The sequence below is a fragment of the Mirounga angustirostris genome, unplaced genomic scaffold (genome assembly GCF_029215605.1).
Source record: "Mirounga angustirostris isolate CCGP_5_RB_7025 unplaced genomic scaffold, mMirAng1.0.hap1 SCAF_15, whole genome shotgun sequence".
In the NCBI taxonomy this organism is placed as follows: domain Eukaryota; kingdom Metazoa; phylum Chordata; class Mammalia; order Carnivora; family Phocidae; genus Mirounga; species Mirounga angustirostris.
The window spans coordinates 62737439-62750221 of record NW_026991723.1 but is presented as its reverse complement, the minus strand read 5'-3'; the positions used below and the strand labels follow the sequence as shown (position 1 = coordinate 62750221).

At 39.9% G+C, this 12783-nt stretch overlaps 1 long non-coding RNA gene across 1 annotated transcript in view; it reads left to right on the top strand.

Moving 5' to 3' along the window:
- The first annotated feature begins 1983 nt into the window (after window positions 1-1983).
- The window catches only part of LOC123849839 (uncharacterized), a 141298-nt gene continuing 130498 nt past the window's right edge, over window positions 1984-12783 (top strand). Inside the window, exon 1 of the long non-coding RNA XR_008506761.2 lies at window positions 1984-2062. This is a non-coding gene — a long non-coding RNA (uncharacterized LOC123849839). The remainder of the gene's footprint in view (window positions 2063-12783) is intronic.

Genomic DNA, 12783 nt, shown 5'->3' with positions numbered 1-12783 from the left:
GTACTTATGTTGTTGGACTATTCAAGAAAAAGTTCTTTTATCTCTTGCTTCATAAAAGAGATCAGAAAGAAAAAAATTCCAGGCCATATTGTCAAGATATTATCTCAAATATAACAAGAGATCAAGTCATCCAAAGACTCGTTTAGTTACAGTTCTTCTAAAAACAACTTATTCTTTCTAAAAATTAAATTACATAAACTATTCTGGAATATTTTGTGCTCAACATCAGGGACATCAACCATAAGGATTTGGGACTGTATCTTCTTTGGTGTCACTTCAGTACGAGGAAATTCAAAATCACTTGCATGGATTGAGTACTAAACAAATCATCTCAATTTCAATTCTGTATCTCTGCATTTTGTTGTCTCCAGTATTCTCCATAGCCAGAATCCATTATTTTCATCAACTCTAAAAAAAGTCCAGTCTTTCAAGGCTGAAAGGAGCTCCAGAAGAAAATCTTTGCTGAGAGAATTATTTTGATCTTGCTTGAGTAGTTGGCTGAAGTCCTTGCCAACCTATTTACCTTAATTAACTCCACAGGTATGGTTCCCTCAAGATGAACCCTAAGTGTAGTTGACTCTAGGTTCAAAAAGGGAAACTCTCCATCTCCTGAAATTAGAGAACCATTAAGGCTCTTAGAGACTTCCTCCAAATAACATAAAATTTCTTCTTAAATTGAAAGACTTAAGGCTCAATCTAATAGCTTGCTTACATAAGGAGCTAACCTGCTTTAGGTAGCAACTATTTTCTACAGATAATGGCTATGAAAATATTTGTTGAATGAGTCGATACTATTACCTGTTTTATCTCCTCCAAAGAATAATTTTATGAAACTTTTATCTAGACACATTATTTTTTTCTCCCATAAATTTTTCCTTCCTGTTATGTAGCCATCATGCATCCAGTCATCTGAAAGAGAAATTTAGGAGTTTTCCTGGAGTCCTCCCTGCCCACCTCATATCCCCGTTCACTTCCTGACACCTGCTGACTCTTACATCCTACATGTGTGCTGTCCCTTTCTCGCTTGGTCCCTCCTGGCACTATGCTAGCCCAGGCCCTTACATTTCTCTCTGAGCCTTTATAACAGCATCTTAAGGATTTTCTCTGTCTCCAGTTATGGCCTCCTCCAATTTACCCTTCAGAATGCCTTTGGAGTGATATATTTAAAATCCAAATTCAATCAGGTAATTTCCTTTCAGTGACACTCCATCATTCACAGTGAAAAAAAAATAAATAAATAAAAATACAATGAAAAAAATCCAAGCTCCCTGATACAAAATTCAAGGCCTCCCACGATCTGGTTTGTATGAGCCTCTCAGGTTTATTTCCTACTTACCATTCACTTCACACTCAGCAGGTGTCTCAGCCTCGGTGCTACTGGCATTTTGGGCCAGATAATTCTTTGCTGTGGTGGGGCTATCCTGTGCCATTTTAAGATGTTTAGCAGCATCCCTACCCTCCACCCAACCAAAAATAACTCCATTGCTAAATGTTCCCCAGGGGGTAAAACTGCCCCCTGGTTTGTAGATAGGAGTTGGGTGGTGAATCACAAACTCTGTACATATTAGGATATGTAGTACCTCTATTCTTTGCTTTTTTTGTTATTTGTTCCTGGAAAGCTTTTCTCCTTCTTTGTCTAATGTAGGGAGAGAGGAAAATATCCTGTACTTCTGTCCTCTAACTTCTTTGTTTGCTCAAAAAAAGAAATTTCAACAAAGCTTCTATAGGCCATATTCATTTTTCATATTACCATCCCTTCTCAGAATCCTTACAGTTAGTTTCCCTTCCATCCCCATAAAAATCCACAACCCATGATAATCAGAGCTATTATCAAGAAAGAGAGACCTTTGACATTTTATGGCGTATGATGTTACTAAACATCAGTCCGTAGCCAAGTCCCAGAGATTCTGCTTCACAAAGTCAAGGGTGAGTCTCAGGATCTATCTATATGTGTATTTTTTTTTTTTTTATCAGCTCCAGCCAAGATGAGTCTCAGGTGCCATCTGGTGTGGAAGCCAGTGACTACATAGCTGCAAAGGAAAAGGTAAAAAGATGCATCCAGGTATTCAACATTTTGATAGTTGAGTATTTCACCTCATGTTCATATGGATTCAGTATCTAGTGTCCACACTTAAATTCCAAGTTACATAAATCCATATAGCAGATAGAGGAAAAGATGTCTGTTCATGCCATTGTCCTAAATACTAAGAAGGCCTTCAAAACAAACCAGGTAAAGAGGAAATACCTGCAAGCGTTCTTTCTTAAGATAGCAAAAACATGCCTGATAGTGGGGAAATGGAGTTATTTTCATAAAGGTTTCCAGCTATGGGAGCAAACAAAGGATGAGAGAAATCCTTTCTACACAAGTTTCATTCTAGATGCCCCCCTCCTTCAACAGAGAATTTAAAATAGCCCTTTCCCCTAATTCTGTTGATTATTATTCTTCTAAAGTCTTCCTCACCATTTAGGATCCCATGGGAGATCAGTAAGGATGGTGGGGGTGAAATGTTCCTAGTAGTGGAACCAAGGATGATGGAGTAAACTGGAAAAATCCTTTAAAAACTCTAATTGAGACAAACCTGACTACAAAATTGTATCTGTGCTATGATTACAACTGTAAAAATTCTGTCTGCATATGGACAGGGACTAAAAGGGAGCATGAAAAAAATGTAAACAGTTTGGTTTGTAGGATGGCAGGATTTTGGGTGGATTTTTCTTTCTTTTATTTTGAGTTTTGTCAATGTTTTTGTAATGTTTTGTAATAAACAATACTATAAAAGAAGCAGCTGAACCTACTGACTAATTATTGTTAGAAAGAGCAGCTTAGCATCAACTCTATCAGAGCTAAAATTGCTGCTTTTGGCAGATGCTCCTCGACATCAGATAAATACTATGTCAGATAACCTTAATCAAGAAGTCAACTCCTCTGGTCCATAGGAGCATTTCTTCCTTCCTTCCATCCCCCTTCCCTTCCTCCCTTCCTCCAGTCTTCCCTCCCTCCCTCCCTCCCTCCCTCCCTCCCTCCCTCCCTCCTTCCCTCCCTCCTTTCTTCCTTCCTCTGCTAACTCCCTGTGACAGGCATACCCAGATTACCAGATATTGGTTCAACTGGGTCCACAAGGAAGGTGTTCCATTTTGCTGTTTTTATTTTATTTTTAAAAATAGTTAAAATGATTGATTGGTTATACAGGCCCTAAGAACAGCCTTGGACCAAATAATCTTCTTCAATATCGTGAAAAACTCAGGGTCCTCAAAAGAGTGTCTAAGTGTGTGAGTGGATTCAAGCTCCATTTTGAAGGAAATACTGTTGTCACCTTCAGGAACTCTTGCAGCTTATCTTTGTGCAGAAATGGAATGGCAAGAATACAAGTTAGGTTCTTAAAAATTTGACAACAGAATGTCAGCCTCACTTCCTGCACATCTGGTGTTTAAAGCTTATGGGTAATCAACAGCATAGACTATTGACACTTCAGGCACTTGTCGGTGAATTCAATCCTGAAGTGACTTGTAACTGTGCACTTGCCAAAGGCTCACCGAAGACACATGGTATTGGAGAGAGACAATTTAAAATGGGTGGTCTCTCCATTTTCCTTCCAGGAACTCTAATCTCTGTTCTTGTGATTCGTTGCAATATTGGGAAGCAACATATCTGGGCTGGGTTACCTCTGTACCTGATAGAAATTCTTGCACTGGGTTAAAAATTCAGTAGTCTGGTTTGAGCCTTTGTGAGAATCAATATAAGAATTGTTCATTGGAACAATGCTTTTGCATTTTTTGGCAAATATCATTGCTGAGGATGTTGTGCTTTATGTCACCTAAAATCTGTTATTAAAAAATATACGTGATAAATTGCTGTTGGATTCAGGACATGAGCTTTTCTTTGCTCGTAACATGGATTAGAGACCAGGCATTTCTCTTTGTGCCTTAGGTACCAGGAAACTCATGCTTTACCCCTAGTACTCCTCCACTGGCAGTTCCATACAGATTAGAGGAACTGATGAGCAGAGATAGCAGAGTTGGGCACAACAGGGAGGTACAATTTGGTGTCCATTCAGTTGCTGTGCCTGTTAGGGCTTAGGTTGGTACAATCCTTCCAACTTTAATGATCTCATTAAGATTTTTTCTTCAAGAATCTGTTGTTCCTGAAGTGCTAGATTTTCATAAAGGAAGAAATGCATTTCATTTTCTATAAATATCAAAATTAATTACTCATCGTTATAACTATTCATTAAAATTCAAAATTAGATGAGAATGTTCTTCATAGATTTTTTTTAAGCCTTGAAGAGATCCATTTTATTATAGCATCTTCAGCTGTACTATTTAAGGAAATTATGACATAAGGTTCATAATCGAATTAAGCCAATACCTTTTGCCCAAATCCTAAGAAGAAATTAGTAAAAGATGGTGGGTAGAATTATGGTGGTTTATTAGGACAAGTGCAGGCAATTGAGTAGAGTTGTTTTTGTAGGTCTGACCCCAGTGTATCTAGTTGGGAACAGACTCATTCATTCACTTGTTCATTCTTTTAGTCAGCAATATATGAGTCTAATGTATTCCAAGGACCATTTTAGGTGCTGAGGATATATCAGTAAGTGGAACAGACAGAACTCTCTGCCTTTACAGAATTTACATTCTAGTGGGGAGAGGGGAAGACAGTCAATAATAACAAATAAAAAAATGCATGGTGTGACAGTTGGTGATAAGCGTTATGGGGAAAAGTCAAGTAGGTAAGGGAGAGATAGGGGGCACAGGGTGTGAGGGTGGAATTTCTATTTTAAATAGTGTGACCAGGTGGCATCTGAGCAGAGATTGGAAGGAGAAAGCTATGTGAGTCTCTCTGGGACAAGTTTCCATTGAGAGGGAACAGTTTGTGCAAAAACCCCAAAGCAGGCGTGTGCTTGGCATGTCCAAAGAAAGCAAGGAGATGGATGTGGCAGGAATGGAGCATGGGAAGACAGTGGTTGGGAGACCACTGAGGGAGGAGAGAGCCAGATCAGATAGGCCACTTTAAGGGGTTTTAAAAATGAGACAGGGACCACATGGAGGGTTTTGAGCAGAGGAGTAATGGGATCTGACATGTTTTAAAAGGATCACTTGATTGCTTTGTGCAAAACAGACAGTAGTGAGATGTGGGACTTGGGCTGTAGTAGGGAGAATGAGGAGAAGTGGTCAGATTCTGGATCTATTTTGAAGGTAGAGCCACCAGGATTGGTGACTGGTAGGATAGAAGTTGTGAAAAAAAAGATAAGTTTTTGGTCTGAGCAAGTATGTCAATGAATGCAAAGGATGGAGTTGCCCATATCTTGGATGAGGAAGACTGTGGGAGGACGATCAGGACAGTTTTGGACAGATTAAATTTGAGATGTCCAAGTGCTGATGGTTTGATAATATAAATCTTAACTCAAAATTAATACTATGTTTAATATAATATATAAACAATATACTATGGTACTATTAAATATTAATATACTTGTACTACATTTTAAGAGAGACACTAGCAACAAGTTATACATATATATATATAGAGAGAGATCTACATATATATCTATATCTGTGTCTCTTTTCATGCTGGAGGGGTTCCTTGAAAAGAGCAAATGAATTTTCTCTCAGTGCTCACTTACAGTCAGTACTCAGTCTTCCTCTTCTACTGCCCAAATGAACCTTGATTTTGTTCTCTTTTTATTCACACAGCCTAAAATTCAGGCCCCTTGATCTCTTCCTGCATTATTGCAACAGCTTCCTAACTGGTGTCCTCACCTCTGCTTTATGTTCTTTCTCTCTCTCTCGTACACACACACACACACACACAGATATATAGATGTACTCACATACATCAGTCTACCTATTTATAGCTATATATGTATACATATATATGGCCAGTTATCATTGTGGTAGCTGGATATGTAGATAATAAATATGATACATATATATTGGATAACAATATATTAATATGGCCACTGCAGTGTGTGTATATGTATATATGTATTTATGTACACATATATACATACATACATATACCTATATAGGCACATACATATATATGTATGTATATGTATACGTATGTGTATATATACACAGAAACATGCCTATAATACAATAAATATACATATTTACATTTACATGTGTATATACACCCACACACATATATAAACCCAGCCACAACAGTGATATTTCTGTATTTTTAAAATATTTATTTGTTTGTTTGTTTGTTTATTTATTTATTTATAGTGCATGTGAGTGGGGGGAGGGGCAGAAGGAGAGGGAAGAGAGAGAATCTCAAGCAGACTCTGCACTGGGCATGGAGCCCCACTCGGGACTTGATCCCACAACACTGAGATCATGACCTGAGCCAAAACCAGAAGTCAGTCCAACACTTATCTGACTGAGCCACCCAGGTGCCCTGTGATATTTCTTTTTTTGATTAGAAACTTAAAAATTTGTGGTAAAATATACATACCATAAAATTGGCTATTTTAACCATTTTAACGTGTATGGTTCAGTGGTATTATGTACATTCACGATGCTGTGCAACCAATCTCCAGAAGTCTTTTCTTCTTGCAAAACCAAAACTTTGTACCCATTAAACACTAGCTCCCCATGCCCCCTGCCCCTAGCCCCTGGCAGCCACCATTGTACTTTCTGTGACTATGAATTTGACTGCTCTAGAGACCTCATATAAATGGAATCATACAGTATTTGTCCTTTTGTGACTGGCTTACCTCACTTAACATAATGTCCTCAAAGTTCATCCATGTTGTAGCATGTCTCAGCATTTCTGTCCTTTTTTAAGGCTGAATAACATTCCATTGTTTATCCATCTTGTTTATCTATTCATACATCGATGGAACCACAGTGATATTTATTACATACTATCCCCCTTGGAACCTTATAGTAACTTGTCCCCATTACTCTCAGGATAAACCTAAAAGGCTTTACTATGGTTTACAACACCCTGCCCCCTAACCCAGCAGCCTTCATTCTATTTATCTCCCTTTACACTCTTTCCTTCAGTCAGGCTACCTGACCTTACCACAATTCCTTTCACATCTGGAATTTCTGTCCAGCTTCTTCCTCTGCTTACAATGCCGTTTTTTTCAGAACAAGCTCAGCTTATACCTCAGGACTCAGCTTAAGACATCAACTCCTCCAAGAAGCTTTCCCCCCTCTCATCCAGGCTGGGTTAGGTGTACAGATAGTGCTTCTAGAATCCCCTGGACTTCTCTCTACCAATGCACTTGTCACACTTAGAGCTAAGATGATGTTTTGTTTTCCATTTCATTCCTGGAGCCCAGCACATTCTGAGTGTGCAATACAGTGTTCCCCTCCTATCCAGGGTTACTGTTTGCAGATTCGGTTAACCCTCCTGTGGGCAATGGTCCACGGTGACTACAGAGGTAGGGAAGTGGATGCTCCTCCTTCTGACATAGCATGATGTAGCCTCAAGCAATGACACAATGCCCGCGTCACTCTCCTCATCTCATCATGAGGGCATTTTAACATCTCACATACTCAAAGAAGGGCAAGTACTGTACAGTGAGTTATTTTGAGAGGCAGACCACATTCACATACCTTTCATTACAATATGTGGTTATAAGTGTTCTATTTTACTATTATTGTTGTTAATCTCTTTCTGTGCCTAATTTACAAATTAAACTTTTAATCATAGGTATGTGTGTGTATACACATATATCTATATAGTTCTGTACTCTCTGGGGTTTGGGCATCCAGGGGGGATCTCTGAATGAACCCCCCTGATAAGGGGGAAATGTACATTTTTGTTGAATGAGTGGATAGTGGCGTGCAAGTAACTGGAGTCTTGGAGGAGGTGGGTGTTGAGGCAGTGGGCCGAACAAGTGACTAATTCAAGGCCACTAAATGTGAAGGTCAAGCCTATGCAGCCCTCTGAGTGCTGACTCCTTCCCTGCCCCCGACACCGCTGAATGAGGCACTTTGTGCACGCAGTAGGATGACCCAGGATGTGCTGGAATTCACATTCTCCAGCCCTCAACTGTTAACCCCCCAGGTAGGAGTTTAGGTGCCTTCAGCACAGTGTTAAACTTGTACTCTTTTGGTAAATGATGCTTAAACCCTTCCTGCCTCAGTTCTCCTCCTCACTCTCCTCCCCCCACTCTGAACTTGGAAATAAATTCATATGTTTAGGTCACTTAAACAAAAATGAAACTTTATTCTGTGAAGTAAGTGTTTAGTTTGTAAAAGGATCAATGGACTATTTTGGATCAAATAACTGTGTTTTCTTTAGCCATTTAAAATGGTCTATTTTCATTTTTTAAGCCACTGCCTTGTGAAAGGACCTAAGAATATCCCCAACTTAGTGTTAGATCCTGTAATTACATTTTCTCATTTTGAAAGCAGTTATGCAGTCCTTACAATAGAGTCAACGCAGCTAAAAATAAACTCCAGGCAGTTCATATTAACTGGGTACTAATAACAGGCAACAAGGAGGCTCGGGGTCCAAATATGATGAAAACAGGAAGTTCATTACACAAGCTGTTCTTTCCTGAGAGATCTGAATTCTTAAAGCCTTAACTCAAAAATAATCCCTTCAGGTTATAAATAAAAGCAGAGAATCGTCTCTTGTGGCTTAATGGAGATAACACTGCAGCTAAATAAATCCGCATAGTTATGGATTGAACGTAAGGCCAGAATGTCTGTTTGGGAAGAGGAAGGAGTATGTTTGTGGAGACCCCTCTCCTCCCACAGAGGCACTGGGCCCATGCGCCCAGGGGCTTACCTTTTCTCACCCTGGACACCAGTTGCCAAGGAGATGACGCTTTACTTTGGTATGATGGCAGGAAAACAGAAAGCCTTCAGGTGTGGAAAGGATTTTTATTTTTCCCTGGGGAGAAAATGGATGAAAACGGAGCAACCGCAGCTCCAAGTGTCTGCCAAGTAGTGTAAATTTCAGTCCTGGGTTTTCAGTGTAAAGTGGGAATGAGACCCAAAAGAAGAAGTTAAACCTCTTTCCTTTAGAACTTCCTTTCTCTAGTGAGTGTCCCTGATTGTAAAGATTCAGATTTTCTTGATTAATGCAAGGTGAGCATGGAAAATTTAACTTATGTGACTGGGATGAACCCCACCATCTCACCTCTTGAAACCAAATCCCAGACCTCCACGGTGTTACTGAGGAGTGTGATGAGGAGCCCATGACCCTGCCATCCACTCCTCTTTGAGAATCTCTCACTAGTTTTTGTTTTTCTTCCAAATTTTTATTTAATTTCTAGTTAGTTAACATATAGCATAATGTTGGTTTCAGGAGTAGAATTCAGTGATGCATCACTTACATACGACACCCAGTGCTCATTATAACAAGTGCTCTCCTTAATGGCCATCCCCCATCTAGCCCATCCCCCACCCACCTCCCTCCATCACTAGTTGTTACAACAGCCACCAGGAGGATCGCCCTGGCTCAGACAGGTAGCTCATCTTAATTTCCTGTAACATGGCAGAGACCAGGCTGACAGGATTGGGATGGGGAAGAGAACGGGGGTAAGGAGCAGGTGCCAACCACAGAGTGGAAAGTGCACACTGATCTGGCTCCACAGAGGCAGTTTTTGCTCCCTAGGCTGGGTCAGTGATGTCTGCTGGGTTTGCCTGGAACAAAAGAGCACACCTGGGGAGTGCTCACCTTGTGAATGTCCCCCAAACCCGCCAGCTAATTCTTGTTCTACTCACCCTTCCAGGGGAGGGAACTTTGTTTCTTTCACCACACAACAAATCTAGGGCTCTGTCCTAGGAAAGGGGTTCTTGCCACTTTTGAAGAGATAAGGGAGAGGGCCAGTCACAGTGAGCTTCAGGAGGGCCATACTGCCAAGGCCTCAAATTTAGACTTTTGATGTTATTTCCAAATGGGGTTAACATAGCCGCAGACATACACTGATCTAAAAAAAAAAAAACCAAACCAAAAATGTCATTCCATATGACTTTAAGGTTGTGTTCTATGACCAGCTCACATTAACTGTTGGGTACTATAAATTTTATATTTTGTAAACCTGTGAATAACACAATAACATTGCACTATATATATTTATTGAGTGCAAACATTTAAAATATGTCAATTTTTGTAATGCTGTTTTGACATTTTTTTTTTCATTTTCTAAAATACTGTCATTCTCAGAAATTGGAAGTGGTCTGGCCTCTAAGAGGCCCTGACCATAGACCACCTCCATCTCTGATGCTACTCAAGGGGAGGGGCGGAGACTTTTGTGAGAGAAGGAGGGAGTTTTACAGAGATACTTCCTCAAGGTAGATGAATGCAGTGGTTCTTAAACTTACATGCATAACAAAATCTCCTAGGAAGCTTGTTAGAAATGACACATGATGCACTGAGAATTTCTGGCTCAGACTCAAGATCTTTTCTCAGGGGACCTGGGACTACTCTTTGAAAGGCCCTGTAACAGGTTGTAGAGGGAGCTGTTGGGGGAAGGTCAAAGGGTAAAAGAGGTACCTTTGGGAAATAAATAATGACTCCTTCTGGGAACAGTGAAGACTCTGTCAGAGAGAGGTTTATCCCAGTAGCTGAGAGAGCAGAGGATAGGTAGAGACAGCCATTAAGGATGTGGAGAAAAAGGAACCCTCATGCACTGTTGGTGGGAATGCAAACTGGTGCAGACACTGTGGAAAACAGTATGGAGGCTCCTCAAAAAGTTAAAAATAGAATTATTGTATGAGGGCACCTGGGTGGCTCAGTTGGTTGGGCGTCTGCCTTCGGCTCAGGTCATGATCCCAGGGTCCTGGGATCGAGTCCCGCATCAGGCTCCCTGTTCTGTGGGGAGCCTGCTTCTCCCTCTCCTCCCCACTTGTGCTCTCTCTCTCACTATCTCTGTCTCTCTCTCTCAAATAAATAAAATCTAAAAAAAAAAAAAAGAATTATTGTATGATTAAGTAATTCCACCACTGGGTGTTTACCCGAAGAAAACAATTTGAAAAGATACATGCACCCCTTGTTATTTACAGTAGCCAAGGTATGGAATTAGCACAAGTGTCCATTGACAGATGAATGGATAAAGAAGCTGTGATATGTATACACAATGGAATATTACTCAGCTGTAAAAAATAATAAAATCTTGCCATTTGCAACAACATGGATGGACCTAGAGGGTACAAGGCTAAGTGAAATAAGTCAGTCAGAGAAAGACAAATACCATATGATTTCACTCACATGTGGAATTTAAGAAACAAAACAGACGAACAAAGAAAAAAGACACAAACAGACTCTTAACTATAGAGAACAAATTGATTGTTACTGGAGGGGGGTGGGGGAACGGGTTAAGTAGGTGATGGGGATTAAGTAGTGCACTTATCATGATGAACACCGAGTGATGTAGAATGATTGAATTATGACATTGTACACCTGAAACTAAATTAACACCATACATTAATTATACTTCAATTAAAAACAAACAAACAAAAAAAACCCAGAGCCAGGGACCTGGTGGTTGAGGGGGCAGAGGGTAGGAGGGAGAGCTATCAAGCCTGGCTTTAGAAAGCACAGAGCACACTGGAGAAGTGTTCACATGGGCAGACTGTGGGGGTGGGCAGTTATGCCAGAGGGACATGAGACATGGGCAGCTTCAGGAGCATCTTGCTGGAGGGGCGTGGTGAGAAGACCTCAGGTACAGCACGCATATCCTAGAGGGGTCCGAAGTCTATGAAGCCAAGGAAGTACGAGGGAGGCTCCGTAGGCCTTGGTATAGGAAGAAGCCCAGAGCTAACCACTCCCTCCACCAACTGCCAACAAGCTAGAATGCTCCCTATAGGTCACTTATCTAATATGTACACTGACTTTTTATGACATTTTTGATCAACTCATCTGTTTGGAAAAATAAGGAGAGTATTAAAAGAATTTGGGATATGGAAGGAAGGTGTCCTAAGCTGTGGGTAGGGACAGCTTTTCCTAGATTTTTGAGTTACGGTTTTAGCTAAGCAAAGTATGACATTCCTTCATAGATCAATCTGTGTCTCTCATACCATCAATAGTTCTTGCCTCAGGGTCAATTTTATACATTTAAAAATTATAGATTAAACATTTCAGTTTCATTTCCATGGTCCATGTGTTACAAACCCAAAATTCTTTTGTATTAGTTTTTGTCCATTCCAAGAACCTACCACAAAAGCCTTTCTATGAGTAATAAGAGAAATTTATCCACTCTTTATATGATTAAGTAGTTATAGGACTTTCTTTGGTTTTTAAATATCAATGATCTCAGTTACATAAGTTTTTCTTAACTTTAAATTTCACTTCTTTAATTTTCACTGATGATAGCAACCGTGCTCCATATTTTGGAGTTATCTGCCTAGCAACTTGACTGTGAGCCATTTGAGCTAAGAGGACAATTCTCAAGCTTTCTGGATTGCAAAGCTCTATTGTTTCTAGACTTCCACATATTATCCATTTTTTTTTCTAGTGGAACAACATTAATAGATTACAGCAAAAAATCATAACAACTCAACTTCTGTTTTGCTTCTGTTGTGGCCATCACAGGTAATGGTTCCTAAGCTATAAAAAATAGAACAAATAGTGTTAATAGGGCTTTGAAATCAAAGGTAGTTGTTGGATGTGTATGTGTGTTTGTGTGGATTGTGTATAGGAAGTCAAAAGATAGTCTACTTATAATTCAACAAGTTTATTTAGTGCCTAATATACGCCAGACACTGTTGGATACAAGTGTACAAAGCAATGCTCCCATTCCAAGGGAATTTATGTTCTCATGGTGGTAGTAGGGAAATGAAGGGAGTGACTGGAAGTAGGACATGTGTGCTGTT